The following is a 14,549-nucleotide window of genomic DNA, read 5'->3' as shown; positions in this document are numbered from 1 at the left end:
TTATTTTGCTTTACAACAAATTTTATTTAAAGCAAATTTATTTTGCTTTACAATTTTATTTTGCTTTCATGATAAATGTGTGTATATGTGCTTCATATTATTTTCATAATGATGAAATGAGATGCCCAAATTCGTGCTTTAAAATTCTTAATAAGTTTCTTATATATTTTTGTAATGTTTTAACAGGGACAAAACAGTGAAAGACATGGCAATGTCTCGGTTTACATGGTGTTGAAATTAATTTAATTTCCTGATAGCAGGCTATCTGATAGTCTTAACTATGCGAATGTCCTGATTCGTGAATATGCCAACATATCTTATTTAAAACGTAAAAAATGTTTCGACATCATCAGAAGACATGAATGAACTTATTAAGTAAATATTATCTTATGACCACAAACTTTTTCGGGCTTTTTATAATAATCATCATATTTGCTGTTTGTGTCCAGCATTTAATAATTATTTCATACATTATTTAACCACGGCTGGAAATAATAGCTGGAATGTGATGTGATTGTGAATTCATGACTGAAATAAAGCAGTTTGTCTTTTGTAAAGTACTTTCACTTTACAAAAGGCAGCGTTTTTATCAAAAGGTTAATAAACGTGTGTTGTACAGTATATACACCGCGACAGCGCGCGCAGTTACTCACTTCTCACCTTTCATGTAGGTCTGCTCGGACTAATTCGTTTTAAGCCCCTCAAAACTGCGTGTATATACAGCTCAAAACCTCCATCAGTTATTAAAGATAGCATCTTTTTAGAAAAAATGCCCCAGTGATTTCGGAGCTTCAGGAATTCTCCCGGCGCTCTGCGCATAACACCGGGCCAACTCATGTCGAAAAGAATTTATAAACGGTTTCTAAACGTGGGCTATTGTTTTTTTTTTTTACTTATAGTATTTGTTAATTTAATTTAAATGAGGTTTAGGCTCAGGACTTCGATTCGGCATCGTGATTCTCCTCTTTAATTTACTCCATAGTTTTAATCAGCGCTCAGCCGCATGCATTAAGTTTTCCAGAGCGCACCGGCAGAAGTAGACTAATGATTATGAACGCGTCGGGAAAACAGCAAGCAGACTGACTCTGACTATTTAAAAAAACGTTTGCGTTTATTTTCTGACGCGCTCAAGTTCACCAAAAACAATACAGAACAGCGCACCTTATTTGCTTTCAAACATTTATAAAATCACGTTTTTTCGTTATTGTGAGTGCGCTTAAATAAAAGTTAAGTCTTATAAAGGCATGTAGTCTTATATAGTTTTATTATATAGTTTTTGCACATTAATCAGAGTCCTCATCTGTTACATTTTTGAGGACAATAGTTTTTTTTCAGCCTGTCACGGCGTGCGCCCAAATCAATATCGCTCCTCGCTCACTAGTTAGGCGGCCTCCACTTCAGATATGCGAAGAAGCGGGGCTGCTGAATTAGCCACGAATAGTGAAGAAGAGTCTTGCTAATGATCACGGGCTTCCAATCCGCGCTATAAAATATTTGGGGTTTGTTGGTTTACAGATTTTACTACGCGGTGTGAGTGAGACGCGCGCACACAACGCGGAAGTGCGGCATGCAAGCGGGGCAAATGGAACGCGCCCCAGAGACTTCAAAGAAAAGCAAGCGCGAGCGGACGGAGGCAGGAGCTGCTGTCCGCGGATGGCCGTCGTACTCGTATTTTATAGCGCAGGGTGAAAACCCGGGATCATTGGCATGGAAGAGCTATGTCCAGCTCTGTACCAGCATGTCATGTGGGCATTATAAGACTAAAAAGTGGCAGCTGGCACGCCTAAAAATAGACGCAGGTTAATTTTTTTATAGTCTAAATTAAAATCCTCCTCTTTAGTGCCTCCTATTCCTATTAATCCTATTGTTCTTTTAGTGTCACTGCGTGTGCTTACAATGCCAGACAACATTCAAATGCAAATTATTCACTCTCCCCAAGTGTGAATCAGCTGTTCTCACCTATACATATTAACCTATACGTTCTCACCTAAAGTTTTTAGGTGAAATTCCACCTACACAAGTGTGACAAATATGCAAAGAAAAAAAATAGGAAGGGGCAAATACTTTTTCATGGCACTTCACGTGTAGTCAGATTGTTCCACTGGGCTGAAACTGTAGCAGGTGGAGTTATAGCACTTTTCAAATCACACTTACTATACACTGATATGAATAACTTTGAATGATGAATGCTACGTTAATATGATCTCGGGCTTGCTCCACATTATAAAAGCAAAGCGCGGAGTTTAGTCCGAGATCAGGGAAGTACGTGATGTGGTGGAAAATAGGCAGTGGCGGTTCTACGCTGAATTGCTCCGCGGGCGAGACTCCCTTCCGCCCCCCCGTCAGCGCCACTTCTAACCAACCAAACCCCCTGTCTGAAGTCTGCTCGGTCTTGTTAATTTGTTTTTAAAACCCCCAATTCTGTGAATTCCCCCAGCAGCGAAACCGGTTTGATGACTTCACACCTGTTGTAAAGGTGAGATGGGGGATTACAGTAACTGTGGGTGCGCTTCACCTCGGAGCGCGCTGTCGCGTTGTATTCAATAAATAGACTAAAACAAAATCATGTTTGCTTCAGCATTGAAAACCACATTGTAATAGATTAACTTTATTAAAGATTATACACTTTTGTATTCTTTGTATAGAATGTATGTTTGTATTGAATGTATGTATCCTTTCTTGATGCAGCAAATTAATAATAATTTCCATGAATGAAAAGGAGGAAGAAGAAAAGGTTACGCGAAAATAAGAAAAAGCTTTAGAGGTAAATGCTGTGAAATGCTTCAAATGAACAGATTCTGCCTATAACAGGTCAGGGACAGTGAGGCTGGATCCAGCAGCGCACCACATCCCACATCATAATACATGCTGATGATGACCAACACGTCTCCCCTGATCTACCAGAGCCAAGTAAAAAGAATGGCAATCAAACAGAATAAAATTAGTAGCAGCATTAACTTGTGCTAGTTTTTATGATGGTGGTCAATATTAATTGAAATAATGTTTTTCAGCATTATTTCGTGTTAATATTGACTACCATAATAATTAAAGAATAAAATAAAAAATATTGTCTTTATAGATTTATATGTTGTTTGTCTTGATGTTCTTTTTTTTGTTTGTTTCTTTGACCCAATATATGTTCAGTGATACTTCAAATAACATGTTTAAATAGCATTGATTTCTGTATTGCGTTATATTTTTATAACATTTTATAACATTTTATTTTTATACTTTTTAGTCCCAGTACGCCCCTGTAATAACGAATGGAGAAAGCGCAGTCAAAGCCCGGGGATTCTGTGTTCCGCGGGGGCCAGTCGTGAATAGCTGACACTCAGTGACAGCCAATGAAATTGAAGCATTTTTGCCGCTTTCCACGTGGTGTGGCGTTGCTTAAATAATATCCTTATAATAAATCGTCCAGACCCTGGTTCGAATCCCGCTCTGGGTGAAAATGTAATAAATGTGAATCCTTTGTTTTACACTTTTTGCTTATGATAATCATTAAATTATAGCAACTGTGAGGTAAGTGCTAATGTGCTTAATAGCTTAAGCAAAAAAAAATTCTTAATTGCAAACATGCATTTAGTACTGAAGCATAAGTTGATAATGTAATGGCATTTTAGCGAATAGCATCAGCATATTGAGCACTGGCTGGAAATCGAACCCGGGTCTCCCGCATGGCAGGCGAATCACCTACCACTGAGCCACCAGTACCCGTCTGCGTTTAAAGCGCATAAATACTGTTATAGGCTAACGTCATACATCTTTGTAGTCCTTTTGCACACGCGCGGGTGCGTTACAATAATAATAATAAATTCGGAGAACTACTACTAATAATAATAATAATTCTGAATGAAAATGATGAATAAATACATAACAGTTTGAGCTTGACACGTTTATGAGCTCTGTCGCTTGCTGTCAATGGGCGCCTAAGAGACATAACATTTTTCGGCTTCAGTAGACACACAATACTTTAGACTGAAACACGACTGCCCCCTACAGGTATTGAAGGGCATTTTCACAGCTTGCCGCGCGCAACCGCGGCAAGTCGTGGGATCCCTTTTCCGAAAACGTGCGTTTTTAAAGGCCAGATCTGTAGAAATAGTTCATTACATTGAAGCTGCTACACTGAATGTACGCTGTCAGCTAATACATTGACAAACATTTAGTCATATTGTGCCTAAAATATCAATTATTCAGTATCGATTTCTTGTAATCATCAGTTTTGCTGCTGTAATGAATATTTATTTATTTATTGCTTAACATGCTCATGCATAACTGCTTAAAAACAGGGTGGGTGAAAAGTAACTAGGCATTACAAATTGGTAATATTAAATATTTCTAATATAAATTTACTGAAACAAATTGTACATGTACTTTATTATACAGAAAAAGGGAAGCAAATGTTTACATTTCAATGCAGGAACTGATGGCATCAGTTTCCTATGATGTTAATATTGCTGAGAGAACCTCCTGAATCTGGACCTCTAAGTCCTCCAGTGTGCAAGGCTTTGTCTTGTACACCTCCTCCTTTGCATAGCCCCACAGGAGAAAATAACATGGACTGAGATCTGGACTTCTTGGAGGCCATTCATGAGGTCTGTTTCATCTCAGCCAACGTTCTGGAAAATTCTGGTCCAATTACGCACGAACAGTAAGAGCAAAAATGGGGAGAGATTGCAGTGATACTACAATTTCTATAGCCATGTAATATTTGCAAGTAAATTTTCAACTGTATAACTGTATAGATTAAAAACTGTCTAATTAGTTGCATTGGTTATTGTGGACCCGACAATATAATTTTTTTATATTTATGAAAGAAAAAGTTGCTTACCTTATTATCGAAGATTTGTGCAAGGACAGATTTCTGTCCTCAGTTTTCATGTATTCCTTCCTAGATAATCAGTAACAAATAAATACAGTAAATTAAATTGGTGATATTTACAGTAAATGACAAAATGTCTGTATACTAATGCTAACTTCATCAACATGTAAGCTGGAATTAAACTAATAATGGATTACAAATAAACTAAATAGACTGCTTAAATCATCGGGTTGAATCGTGTGACCTATCTGAGTATCAGCTGTCCTCATAGTCACCTCCATATTTACATAGTGTGAATCCTGATAATAGAATAATAAAGTAAATTGGCTAGGAATAAATACATTTAGGACACATTCAGTAAATTGCATTTGAAAGGATAAATTTCTGGTAATAATTAGGTAAGTTGGCTGCTTCTTATTTCCACAAAATCTGTCCTTATTATACAACAGTTAGTTCTAACTGTGTAATTTGATTGGACAAGAGGTATTCCACAAGTGGTGATAGACAATATTAGCACTGGGACTATACTGTATGTATTACTCCTCATCACAGACGTTATAATAATTATTAGTTATTCACTAACTCTCAGTCACCAGCGTGGGTGCAAGCAGGTCGGGACAGTCTACTAGAAAGAGGGGAGAGCATCTGCCTGCCAAACCCACCAGGGGCGTAGCAAGCTTTTCAAAAGTGTGGGGGATAAATGTGGTTTGTTTGTTAACAATAAAAATGATGAATACAATGACAGAAGAGCACAAAAGGTATTAATATACAAGATATAAAAAGCTTGCAATTTAAATAAGTGATAGTGATACTAAAAACACACTTGCTAGACTTGCTAATGCTTTAATAATCTCAGGGAACACATACTGTATATTCGGAACAAAAATATAAACAACTGTGTGCATATATAAGTGCAGCCATGAACAACTGACCAAATAATGTATGACCAACTATATCACTTATTTAAAAGAACCAAAAGTGCTCTTTCTGCTCTCCTTACAAGAGACAAACTGCTCAGCAACTTTTTTTTTCTGTTTCCCCTGTCCAGCTTGTCTTTATGTACATGGCACACAGCAAGACTGTTGAGGCGAGTTCGGGTCAGTGAATATTGAAAAATAATACAATGAAATAAATGCAAACAGCATCTAATGGTAATAGGCTACTGTTGTTTAATGACAACATTTTTCAGCTTTCATCTCTCAACTTCACTTACAGGATTTCTTTTGAAAATGGTGTCAATCTTCTACTGCCTCTTTCTCTTCTGCATCTTAATGATACTGTGTGACAAAAGGACAGTGGGAAGCTTGATAGTGGCATGGGTCTGACAGGACTGGGACTGCTACATTTTGCTTACTTGCAGATAAGCAAGTAAGCAATGAAGATATAAAACAAAACAAAAAAAGTCCTCACAAAAAGCTTTTTCTAAATAATAATAATATAAACAAAAGTATAATAATATAAATAATAGTATAAATAATTTAACAATTTACTGTTTTTAAACATTAAAATAATATACACATTAAAATAATATTCTTCCATAGTCAACAGGTATGCAAACTGACATTATTTCTCACTTTTTTCTCCTCAACAGATACAATCAAACACAGCAGGCAAGTCAGCTAATGAACAAACAATGCTCAAAATATCAAAATCAATTGCACTGGCAATAAACCCATAAATATATTGCTTAACATTGCCAATTTGTCCCTCCTCATCAATTTCCTGCCTTCTTCATCACAGTTACTTTATGCATTGATGCCACACACATAACCGAATTTAGCCAAGTTAGCTACTGAGCACTATACCAATTAGCAATTGCCATTAGTCTAAAAACCAAATATAATACAGAAAACATTCGACATGTCAACAAAACAGAACATCTTCCCAAATATATCAAGCTTATTTAAAAACCTTAAAAGCATAAACATTTAAAGTACCTGGAAAACGAAGATGTAAATAATCATAGCAACCATAAGTTCCAGCCTCCTCTGCACGAGCTGACCGATAAATCTAACACACCAAGAGAGGCGGGACTTAAGGCAGAACAGCCAATCAACAGCCGGTGTCATGTTTGAGAGGGAGGGGAGAGGAGAGCTGAAGCGAGCGCAGACACAGAGCGGCCAGAGAAACGGAGGAGCGAATGCCAAGGTGTTTGTTCAAAATTGCGGGAAAACTGTAGAAAAAGTGTGGGTGTTGAACCCTCTCACCGGGAAAAGTGTGCGTGTTAAAACACCCACATCTCCCACGGGTGCGACGCCCCTGAAACCCACATTTAAAACCAGTCACATAAGCACTTTTAGACAGAAAACACAGCTGATGTTTTGTCATCTTAACACTTTGTCTCCTTAGTAATAGCTCCTAGTAATAGTCATTCTGAATTGCATCATCTATGTTGTTTTCTTCATGGCTAATGAAAGCTACAAAGCTACCTAACTAACAAGGCTAAATGACGTGTGATTGTACACCATACGTTGTCCATTAGTTTTCCATGTAATGCAATGTAGGATTTAAACTTGGAACCTAAAGTTAGCTGAAATTTTAATGGAATAAGTGGAAACAAAGTAATTCTCAGGACTGTCCACCACCTTCATGATTTATTCTCTTCAGCATTTGGCTACATGACACTGGTAAGAATTTAAAGCCATTTTCCCCCCTGTGCATTACACTAAACTATTGGTTCCCCCTTGTGACTATGGCACAACTACACACAACAACCCTGCTGATATGCAGTACAACAGCACACCTGCTCATGTGTATTGCTTATTTGTAACAGTTAGTTCCAACCGGCCAATCAGATTGGACAAGGAGGCATTCACAAGTGGTGGTAATGGATGGTAACACCACTGGGACTTTTAACTATATGCATCACTCTGCATCCCAGGTGTTCTACGATTAATATTCAACTATTGGTCACATCATGGGTAAGAGTCGATCTGTACGGTCTTCCATACTGAGGAGAGAACAGCTGCCTGCTGAAAACCGCGTTCAAAACCAATTAATTAAGCACTTTCACCAAGAAAACACATCTGATGGTGTTGTCATCTTAAAAGAATACTTTGACTTTTATTCTCACTTTGACTTTTTATTTGAATTTACACTTTGAATTATTGCTCCTAAGTCATTCCAAATCACTTCTGAACTATTAGTGATCTTAATTTAAACGCTTTCCCCAGTATAGTACTTGGGTGTGAGACAATGGATTGCGCAGACTAAAACAGTAACTTTCCATTTAATGCTACCAGGGCTGGACTGGGACAAAAAATCGGCCCGGGCATTTTGACTAGAGACCGGCCCACTAGGTATTATTGGCAAAGCCATAAAGCCTTTGAATAAAAACAAACGCTGTTCTGACAACGATGTACACCGTCCTGTTAGTATATATGTATCAATCTAATAAACTTAAACCTACACCATCCTCCCTATTCTGGTATTCTAAACAGTACTAAGCGGAAAACAAAAGACTGCTTGGTCGAGTTAACCTCCTGAACTATCTACAACACATGGTGGAAACCTGAAAGTAAGACAGAGAAGACTAGAGGTGAGACATGATCATTAATGAGTATTAAAATTAATAAATTACAGATTTAGTGATATTTTCATAAACTATTTATTTACCACATCAACAAACAGCATGGCAGCACAAAATATTGTTTTAAACATGGCAACCTTTAAAAAGTGAAAGGAGACAGAGAAAGAAAGTTGAGAAAGAATAACACTTAATTGAATTTTTGATGCCATTTTACACACAGTACATGGCACAAGAACTGACAACACAATAAAACACAGAGATCACGAGAGACCTGGGCTGCCACAATCTATTTTTCTACAATAATTAAATAGATTCAACATCTTTCTTCGACATAATTATAGACTGCACAGATGGTAAGTTTACTGGGCTTACAGAGACTTAATATTTTTAGACTTAATATTTACTATAAACGATAATGGATTTCTATACATTTAACATCAAATGACCACTTTAGTTGTAAGATTCAGATAATTATTTAAAAGCTAGACATTTAAAATAAGAATAAGAAAGAAAAGTATTTCTTTGTGCCGCCCTTTCCTTGTTAATGCCCTACCTGGTCCCCTGGCAAAACTTTGCTAGACCCGCCCCTGCACAGTTACCAGCTGTCAGCTATGTAGAAAAGGATCCTGGTGTTATTTGTCTCTCAGAAACAGTTCATAACTTCCCTTCAACTCATTCATGTCACCTAAAAGATAAACCTGTTTCTCCATCACCTGTTCAACTCTGATGATTCAATAAGGAATCACCTGGTTTCAGCTTTATGTTTCTCTCTCACATATCCAAACCGATCATGACTAGCAGCTTTTATGGCTGTGGCTCCAGCAAACAGCTGATAAACCGATCAGCTGATCAACAGGAGAAGGAGGGGGAGAGAATGAGAGAAGCCGAGGCAGCTGCGCAGCGTAAAGACACAGGATAACTCCAGCTTTGTGGTTTTTGTTTTTTCATTCTAGCTGAAATACAGGACAAATCACGTTCCTTTTCACCTCAATACGTAACGCGTAATATTTTCTCTGAATACGGGATGATTACGGTTTTTTACGTTTGGCAACCCATACTAACTAACCTTATCAATAATTCACTCTCAGTAACATCATAGCACCAGCATAGAAACTCTGTCATCATGCTAACTAGTACACAGTAGGAGTTATTGTAACTGACTGTAAAAAGTTAGCAAGCACAACGAAAATAAGCTACACCTACTTGGTTTATAAGTTTTTTTTATGGTTCCACTTGGACCGGCGGCCGCCTCGGGTCTCTCCTCCTCCTGCCTCCCCTTTCACTCTTCAACCTGCGGCTGCTGGTCTCCATCACTTGCTAATTTTACTGAAGTGGAAGCTCCACTATAGCCACCAAACAACTCTGATATTTTAGCACATTTGGCAGCATCTGCCTGAAGGGCTAGTTTCTTTTTGGCGCTAATTTTTTCGGCTCCTCCTGCTGCTTTGCGTTTTTTGTTCTCTATTTTTGTTCAGCAATGATATGTGATTGCTGAGCCGTTGCAAGGGGGAGGGTGCATCTGACCTCCTCTGCTGTAATTGGTCCAGCGCAGAGTCGATCATGACTAATTGGCCAATCCGCCACCTTTAATGGTTTATAACGTTACAAAAAAAAAAAAAAAAAAAAACATCGGCAGCCGGCCCACAAAAGACGAAAATCACCATCGGCCCACCGGGCAAATGCCCGGTATGCCCTATGGCCAGTCCAGCCATGAATGCTACAGTATTTGGTTCCAACCACAGATCCCGGGAGTTAAGGGTTAACTGATATTCTAAAGCGGAATAAGTGAAAATATAAAAATAAACTTACAAAATGTACAGCACTGTCCACCACCTCCATGTTTTATTCTTCTCACCAAGGTTTGGTATGAATTTGAAACTATTTTTACTACTGTTGATTACACTAACTGTCAGTCGCTAACTGTTACCTACTCTGCTAGTTGGGGCTTCTTAGTTCTGACAGTCATGAAAGGATATATGTTGGAGGGCTGCAACCTTGTGCCTACAACCGCATCACAGCTGTGCTACAGTATATTTAGCAGTACACTATGACCTTACTGTGTAAGAGTGATACTGCTCATATATCAGAGTTAGTGTTTAGACCTTTTCTATACATCATAAATAACTCTAAGGGACAATTTTTAGTCACATCTTCTCATTTTGAATTTCATCAAATCATATAATGTATTATAAAAACAATAATTTGAATAATTATAATTTATCATTAAAAAAATGGGTCTTACTTGCTGCTGTGCATTATGTGTTGCTTTATAGAAAAGAATAAAGACAAATAAATCACTAGTTTCGAATAAAATATGGTGTATGAGCTCCATATTTTGTAAATACTCTTGGAAAAACCAGTTAGCTTAACTGAGGTGACGTTGGAGCTGGCGAATGAGCGAACCTGATGAACCGTCGCACACGGAGTGGATGCGGGACAGTAAGATGAGGCGTAGGAGCTGGGAACAAGACTGGACGGGACGTGTTGTTGCTAAATCTTACGTACTTTGCTTCTCTGCCTGTTTTCAGTTTCTGTGTAACAGCTATATTCAACACACAGGTTTGAACTAATACAGTACCCGTATAGAAAAAAGTATTACAAATATATTGTGGCGTGGGCGGGGTTTTGGGACTAGTAACCATCATGCTTTGCGGGAGGGGTTGTTAGGTGTTCACCCTGTCGAGGAAAGGTGTTTGGGTTAGTGGCTTCGGCCAGGGTGTGTGTGTGAGTTAGAAGTGTGTCTTGTGGATCTGTGTTGAATGTGTGGTTGTGTGACTTATTGTGAGATGTTGAATAAATTACTCCCAGCCATTTGCATTGGGCAGCAAGGAAGCTCACTCGTCTCTCCACCATCCTTCCCGGCGATAAAACGCCACACTGGTGTCAGAAGTGGGATGGAGAGTAACGGGTTAGAGCGCACCCCGGAGCAAGCTACAGCTCCGTGCGCCGTCAGCCGGCGAAGCGATCTGCAGCTGCACCTGCCGTCCTACAATGGCGCTGTCACGTCCCACGCGTTCATCGCCCAGGTGGAGCTAGCCGCCGACTTTGCGGGCTGGTCCCCGGCGGAAACAGCCGTCCGGGTGGCCCTCTCGCTGGAGGGCGAGGCGCTCCGGTCGTTGAAAGACCTCCGGGCGGATGAGAGGAAGGACTGGGCGAAGCTGCGGGAGTCGCTCCACTTCCGGTTCGGCGCGGGTGACCGCCAGGAGGCCGCGTGCAAAGAGCTAGCGACCCGCGAGCGGAGCGCCTCCGAGCCACTGGGGGCGTTCGCCATGGATTTAAGATCTCTCGCACGCCAGGGCTACCCGGAATTCGGGCCCGTCCAGCAGGAAGAGCTAGCTCGCCGTGCATTCCTGCGGGGAATTCAGCCGGCGCGGCTGCGCGAGCACATCCGGTTAGCGGCACCGGCTTCCCTGTCTGAGGCGCTGCGCGAAGCCGAGCGTGCCAAGCCCATCCTGGCAGAACACCGCGGCGAAAGAGCCAAGCGTTTTCCCGTGGCTCGGGGCCGCTCGGTAGGTGAACCTAGCCGGGGACAGGGCTACCCGTCGCGGCTAGGCCTCGACTCAGCATCCGAGATTTCGGGACGACAAGGACCGCCGGACCACCGCGGCAACGTTCCCCGGCCTGAGGACAGCGTACCCCAGCCGCCGTTACAACTAGCTGCGGGGAAGCCGCCTCCCACAGCCGTCTCTGTTTCCCCAACTGCCGGGCCCAACTTCCGGTCAGGACGTGTAGGAAATCGCGCGGGCGTCTACGTGAACTGTGGCCTGGACAACGTTTCGCTACGGGCACTCGTGGACACCGGCTCTACAGTTTCGCTGCTGCGCTGTGGAGTATTAAAACAGGGCGAGCGCGGTTATATGCTGCCGGCCCCAGCCTTGACTATTCGCACCGTGTCGGGGAGCTATTTGGAGATACGGGCCTGTCGCACTGTGCGAATACAAGTAGGTGCAATCAGTCTTTCTCATCCATTCTTTGTGGCAGACATTGAGGACGATTGTATCTTGGGGTTGGACATTTTAGAAAGGTGGGGTGCGGTACTGAATCTCGCTGATGGAACGTTACGTGGTAACTTCGGGTTAGCCAGGTTGCTAGTTCCCAAAGCGCAGCCGGACGTGTTAGTAGCGCGCACCAGGGGGGCGGAACTTCCGGTAGATGCGCCATGTAAACATCCGGTAGCAGACCGAGCGAGAATAATGGCCGAGCTTATGCAGCGTAGCAGCATGGGGCTGAGTCCGACACAGACCGACACGGTGAAGTCCCTTTTACATGAATTCGCGGACATTTTCGCGGTAGATGAGCGCGAGTGCACACATACTAATTTGGTGCAGCACACGATTGATACAGGTAACGCAGCTCCTGTTCGGTTACATCCGAGACGCCTTCCCTTAGCTAAACGAGCTATCGCCGAGCAGAAGCTGCGTGAGATGGCCGACTCGGGCGTCATAGAGCCAGCGTCCGGACCGTGGTCTTCACCGGTTGTGTTGGTGCGTAAAAAGGACGAATCGTGGCGGTTTTGTGTCGACTACCGGCGGTTGAACGAGGTAACGCGCAAAGATTCTTATCCGTTGCCGCGAATAGATGACGCGCTGGAACACGTTGCGGGCTCGGCGTGGTTTAGCTCGTTAGATCTGCGTAGCGGGTACTGGCAAGTAGAGCTCGCCCCGGAAGCGCGACCTAAAACCGCGTTCTCGATCGGGCAAGGGCTATGGCAATTCCGGCGCATGCCATTCGGCCTATGTAACGCTCCAGCTACGTTCGAACGGTTGATGGAGAAAGTGTTGGCCGACATTCCTCGCAATCGTTGTGTCGTCTACCTGGACGATTTACTGGTGCACGGCAAGGAGTTTGAGGTCGCGCTAGCTAATCTACGGGAGGTATTTTTGGCTATACGGCGGGCGAATTTGCGGCTCAACCCGACAAAGTGCCAGCTGTTGCGGCAAGAGACCGTGTTTCTTGGACACGTGATTAGCGCTCAAGGGATTGCCACCGATCCAGCCAAAATTGCCGCGGTACAGAATTGGCCTGCACAGTTAAACGTGTCGCAGCTATGCACCTTCCTCGGGTTAGCCTCGTACTATCGTCGGTTCGTGAAGGATTTTGCCACGATCGCTAGTCCGCTGCACGGGCTCACGAAGAAGAATCAGCCGTTTCGCTGGGACGGGGTGCACGCGCGCGCTTTCACTCGGTTACGGGAAGCTCTGGTCACGTCGCCCGTTCTCGGATATCCTGACGCGTCTCGTACGTTTATCCTCGACACGGACGCAAGCGATGTAGGGCTAGGGGCTGTACTGTCTCAGGTTTCCGAGGGTAAAGAGCGTGCGATCGCCTACTTCAGCCGCGCGTTGTCCGGACCGGAGAAAAATTACTGCGTCACGCGGCGCGAGCTGTTAGCGGTCGTCGCGGCCCTTAAACATTTTAGGCCGTATTTATATGGGCAATCCTTCTCGCTGCGGACCGATCACGCTTCGTTGGTGTGGCTGCTTAGCTTTAAAGAGCCCGAGGGGCAGTTAGCGCGCTGGCTCGAGCGGTTGCAGGATTATAATTTTACCATTCAGCACCGAGCGGGAAAACTGCACGTTAACGCCGATGCTTTATCCCGCCGGCCGTGTAGCAGTCCGATAAAACGCCACAATATTGAAATCCTCGATAGTACATTGCAAATATACTAACAAAAAACTGTACCATCAGTTAGTATATAAAAAGTATACTAACACCATGCTTTTACCAAATTTTGAAATTATACTTTAAATATATTTAAAAATAATTGTATCATAGTACACTTTCCAAAAATATATTATTGAAAAATATACTTGTAACGGTTAACCCCTAGAGGGCGCCAAAGCGCCTGGGTTTGTTTGTTTTTTGTTATAATTTGTGTTTAAGTTGGACTGCGTGTCCCAGACTGCACCTCGGTCAGGTGACGTGGGAATTCACCTGAACCGAGGTAAGATAATTAAGTTGATTATAAAGAGCCTGACTGTAGCACAGTCAGGCGTCTAGCTTTTGTTGTCCTTATGGTAAGTTGTTATTTAGTTGATTTATGTTGGTGTTTATTTTATGTGCCTTAAAAATAAAAGCGGAATACTAAACCGCCAGCTCGCCTCCTGCACATTATGCCACGCACACACACACGCCAAAGGAAGATTCGTGACAGAAAGCTAGACCGTCGAAGTGGCATAGCGGAGGTCGCTCCCC

The 14,549-nt window shown here is 42.2% G+C and overlaps 1 long non-coding RNA gene across 1 annotated transcript; it reads right to left on the bottom strand.

The window, feature by feature from the left end:
• Nucleotides 1–4,458: 4,458 nt before the first annotated feature.
• On the bottom strand, nt 4,459–6,257 carry LOC128520950 (uncharacterized). The gene is made up of 3 exons (XR_008357972.1): nt 6,039–6,257; nt 4,835–4,894; nt 4,459–4,632 (listed from the first exon to the last, which is right to left on the bottom strand). It is a non-coding gene; the product is annotated as an uncharacterized LOC128520950 (long non-coding RNA).
• Nucleotides 6,258–14,549: the final 8,292 nt, after the last annotated feature.

This window comes from Clarias gariepinus, chromosome 4, assembly GCF_024256425.1.
Source record: "Clarias gariepinus isolate MV-2021 ecotype Netherlands chromosome 4, CGAR_prim_01v2, whole genome shotgun sequence".
NCBI lineage: Eukaryota > Metazoa > Chordata > Actinopteri > Siluriformes > Clariidae > Clarias > Clarias gariepinus.
Note: the sequence above shows the minus strand (reverse complement) of the source record. Positions and strands in the feature narration are given on the sequence as shown.